The sequence below is a fragment of the Armigeres subalbatus genome, chromosome 1 (genome assembly GCF_024139115.2).
Source record: "Armigeres subalbatus isolate Guangzhou_Male chromosome 1, GZ_Asu_2, whole genome shotgun sequence".
Lineage (NCBI taxonomy): Eukaryota > Metazoa > Arthropoda > Insecta > Diptera > Culicidae > Armigeres > Armigeres subalbatus.
The window spans coordinates 231,050,771-231,055,776 of NC_085139.1; the positions used below are offsets into that span (position 1 = coordinate 231,050,771).

General features: G+C 44.5%; 1 pseudogene; it reads right to left on the minus strand.

Moving 5' to 3' along the window:
* Nucleotides 1-2,604: 2,604 nt before the first annotated feature.
* Nucleotides 2,605-4,453, minus strand: LOC134207080 (uncharacterized; annotated as a pseudogene).
* Between the last annotated feature and the right edge of the window lie 553 nt (nucleotides 4,454-5,006).

A 5,006-nucleotide genomic window follows, 5' to 3' on the forward strand; every position in this document is an offset into this window, starting at 1 on the left:
TAAGCGTAGTCTCGGGGGGAAATCCAGTGTGAGTCCAGTGAGCAGTGTTTGGCCTCGGGTCGTCGGGGCGCCAGCGAACCGGAAGTCTTCTGCCAACCGGAATCGTTGGACCGACCTCGGCACTCGAATTGCCAACCTGCTGAAGAAAGAAGAAGGAAGTGCTTCGGGTATGTAGGGCACCGCCAGTGCGGACGTCACCCACCACCGGAACTGTCGGACCACCTCTGCAACCCGAAGACGAAGACGGCGCAATGCGCGAAAGCGTCCCCTGCGATAGCCGCCGGTAGTCGGGGCACCATCAGTGCGGAAGTTTCCTTCACCGGAACTGGTGGACCACCCTCGACGCCGGGGAAGTCAGGAGGATTCGAGTCAGGAAGTTCGGTGCATGACCGTCGAGGGATCGAGAGTGGAGCAGTGGAGCAGTGGATTAGCCAGTCAGTCGGCGAACTACCATAAGCTAGGGGCCGGAATTTTAGAAGAAGTGCATAAGCACAGCCCCCGAAGTAGTCGCAGCATCCCGTGGTCCCAGGGGATCGAGGCAAGGAAGATAAGGGACCCGGTTTATCCGGGAGGCACATTTTTAGCAGGTCGGGAGGAGCCCATCCCTGTTCGCCTTCGAGCATAGTGTGGATGCTCGAGGTGTCTGTCGCGCAGATTTTTGATGGCCTTTAACCCTTGTAAAAAAAAAAAAAAAAACACACACACACACACACACACACACACACACACACGAAGTAAACTTCTACATGACGCAGTTCCTGTCGGGCCACGGATGCTTTCGGAAGTATTTACATCGGTTCGGACACACCAATTCCCCGCTATGTCCAGAATGTGAGAATGTTGAAGAGACGCCGGAGCACGTGGTGTTCTATTGTCCGCGGTTTGCGGAAATTCGTAGAGAAATGCCTGTCTCAAGGGCGGATAATATCGCAGAGCAAATGTGTCACGAGGAAAACACGTGGAATTCGGTAAGCAGAGTCGTGACGCACATACTGTCGGAGCTGCAGCGTAGATGGAGGCGAGATCAGCGAATAAGTGCCAATTCTGGGAGTATTCAGCGCAGTGAGCAGTGTTTGGCTTCGGGTCGTCGCGGCGCCGGTGAACCGGAAGTTTTCTGCCAACCGGAATCCTCGGACCGACCTCGGCACTCGAACAGCCAACCTGCAGAAGAAAGAAGAAGAAAGCGATTGGGGTACGTAGGGCACCCGAGGACGATGTCGAGAAAATGCGTGAAAGCGTCCCCTGCGATAGCCGCCGGTAGTCGGGGCACCACCAGTGCGGAAGTTTCCTTCACCGGAACTGGTGGACCACCCTCGACGCCGGGGGGAGTCAGGAGGATTCGAGTCAGGAAGTTCTGTGCATGGCCGTCGAAGGATCGAGACTACGTTGCAGTGGAGCAGTGGATTAGCCAGCCAGTCGGCGAACTAGCCTAAGCTAGGGGCCGGAATTTTAGAAGAAGTGCATGAGCACAGCCCCCCCCCGAAGTAGTCGCAGCATCCCGTGGTCCCGGGGGGATCGAGGCAAGGAGGATAAGGGACCCGGTTTATCCGGGAGGCACATTTTTAGCAGGTCGGGAGGAGCCCATCCCTGTTCGCCTTCGAGCATAGTGTGGATGCTCGAGGTGTCTGTCGCGCAGATTTTTGATGGCCTTTAACCCTTATATAAAAAAAAAAAAAAAAAAAAAACACACACACACACACACACACACACGGACAGACAGACGAGCTGAGTCGATTGGTATATAACATCATGGGTCTCATGGAGACTTCTATAAAAAGTTCGATTTTGGAGTGAAATGATAGCCTTTCAATACAACTTTGTTGTACGAGAAAGGCAAAAAGATCTTAACACATATGTAGGTCTTGTAATAGGCCATTGCCCGAGACGATATCAATTGAAGCTGTTAGGAAAACTTCAAGATGATGTATGTCGTTTCTGAGGCATACATGTAGAAGACTCGGAACATCTGTTATGCTATGTTCGGCAATTTTTCGAAAGAGATAACAGTTCTTTAACAAGGGGCTGATAGAACCCTCAGAAGTTTGGAGAACAAGTCCCAATATAGTAGTACGATTCATCAGAACCATAATACCGCATTGGGATAACGCTGGTAGTCAAGGCAATGCAATTGCTCTAAATAATAATGATGCGTCAACTTGACAAAGCTAGATATCACAATAGATCTAACAAATGGTCGCAGTGATTAAAACACCCACAAAGGAAAAAAAACAAAATATTGAAGAAATTTTCAAGTAGAAATCTAAATGCGTTTCTGTTGAAGATACAGAACTGTATTACGTAGTAAGATTTAGTGAAAGAGTTCATATGTATACAATTTAGAATAGAGTTTGAATGGCTTTATTTGGCGGCGTAGCCGAATTTTTTTATGAGTGAAAACTGGAATTATTTAAAAATTAATTTCGAAATTCCGCGAAATTCCGTTTAATTTCGTTAAAAGTATGATTTTTCTGACGATTTTTTTTAAATTTAACGATACGAAACGAAATCGGAAAATCAGATTTCGCCTTACCCAAATTCCGCGAAATTCCGCGGATTTTCGTTTCGAATGCCCTAAAACGAAATTTTTCGAAATGCCGCATATGCTTACTGAGGAAATGCTTTCTGCGGATTGGATAACAGACTTGATCCGTTGGAGTTAAACCGAGGATCGAGGTAGATCGCAGCACGGAAAACTCGATTGCTAAACAGCTTTTGCTGTCGACGATCCATCGCGGATACCAGATATGGCTTGAATCTGTTGGCATCGTCCAATTCGGAAATTCGACCATACGCACGGATCCATTCAATGTAAAAGTCAGATAACGTAAGCTGCAGTTGTTGAACAGCTATGGTGCAATCATAGCTGCATATTCTTCAATGAAGCCCCATTCTTTGGAAAGATCTGTAAACCAAATAAAATTGATGGATTTTAGTAAAAGAAATAAAAAAGTGCATAATATTCCGTTTTTCTTTTTTATAGAAAAGGTCAACTGTTCTATGTAAGCATTATATGGATAATACTAACCCAACTCCACGTACTGTTTTCCCAAATTTAAAAAAACTTTTTTTCCAGTTTTCATAGCGGGAATCATTCTGTAATCTGAACCCCATCTAGTTTCATTTGGGAGTGGTGGGTACGTTCCCTCGCTGGCTTCGAAAAAAGCTTTATATTCGGCTGATCGAAAAATTTTTGATTTCTTTCGAATGCCCTTCAATAGTTCTTTAAAATCGTTTTCACGACAAACATCATGCACCACCAGTTGGGCTGTATGAGCTCCGCAACGTATGGTTGTAACGAACTCGTCCGGCGTACACTCTTCGAGAGCTTTAGCCCATGTTTGCTCTTCAGGCCCTTCGTACGAATCCCCTTCAAATAAGTTTGCGCAGATTTCAAATTCATCCATCGTTGTTGTTGTTACATCTCCGAGGTCCGCAGTACATTCTTCATCTGGAAGTGTCTCTGAAAGCTCCAGTAGATCTGATGTTTCAGCCTCTTTTGACAGAAGCTAAACTAGGTTTACCATGTTGGAGGCGTTATCTATGGTAATGGAAAACACTTGCCAGATATCCATCCGAAAGTGTCTCAGCAACTTAATACCTTCGTCCTTTAGATTTTGACCTGTGTGACGATCGTGCAGTTCAATAACGCCTAAAAAGTAAAAAAACATTGAATAGCTCGATTGAAATTATTATGTTTGAAGTAAGGGAACGTCCATAAATTACGCATCGCTTAGTGAGGAAAGACGATCTTGCCAGATGTTTAACAGTTCAAATACAATTTTCCGATTGTACAAACATGGTTTCATAGGGTGGGTTGAGTCAAACATGTCTAATTTTTCGTTACGTAATTAATGGTTTTCGTCAATGTAAACCCATTGACTTGAAAAATCAAGAATTATTCTAATCCTAATATTGATCAATACATACCGAGTGTCCTTTTGGTAATGATCCCACGATTTGAAACATATTGGCAATTTACACCCAGGAAGCTGTGGTACATTTTCGACACAATGTAAAGTTTCAACGATATAATGACCCCGTTCAGCTCCTGTTGAATTACCCAGTCGATTCGGTCAGCGCATGTTTTTATGTACTCCGTGATATTATGACGATTCAAACAAATGTTGAATGCTTTTAGAAGAGGTTCCAATATATCGCGGAAACCTTCCCACTCAACCGATTTAAACGGGAGACTATGCAGAGTGTGCAGTTTTACAACTCCTCCGATGAGTCTCTGTTTAGACATACGAATGACGATTGCGGGTTCCGTTGTTTCGTCGACTTTCATACATGGTTCTCCGATGCACAGCAAATTGTAGGCCGCCGGATGTGCAACACGAAAATGTCGTGCGAAGTTTTGCGACCGGAACACCTTTTGTGTAAAGGAACAGTTCGGTTCCAACGCACATGCTACCACTTTATCGTTGTTAACTATTAACTGTTTAATATGCATCAACACTACCGATTTCACCGAAGGTTTTTTTCCGTTGATTCAGTATAGGTAATTCCTTTTCCGATTGCCGCCCAGGAGTGAATCAGTGTTATGCTCCGTATGATTCTCTTTCTCCATCGTAGCAGATGAGCTAGACGCGGTGTTTTCTGCAAAACTCGTAGACATTTTCTTTTAAAAACTATACACTTTTACGAAAACAGAAAAATCAGCACCGGCAAAACCAAATCGCGTGAAATCTGAAATGAACTTTTGACAGCTCTTGCTGATAGATTCATTATTTATAAACAAAGGCGCTCAGTGGTGGTTCATGATTCATTAATCAAATAAATGGGTTGGCATCGATGAACAACTTGACACGAGCAATAATTTACAGGATGGTTCTGGTTCATGAATCAGAAGCAATGCAAAAGCATACCACGATGCGATCCAAGCAACCGTGAGCAGAATCTACTCAGACGAATCATGAGCAGTGTGCAGATTCTTTGGCAAAATTATGTTTTTTTGTTCATGGTTTGCCACCACTGATTGGGCACCCACAATTCAAAGTAGATTG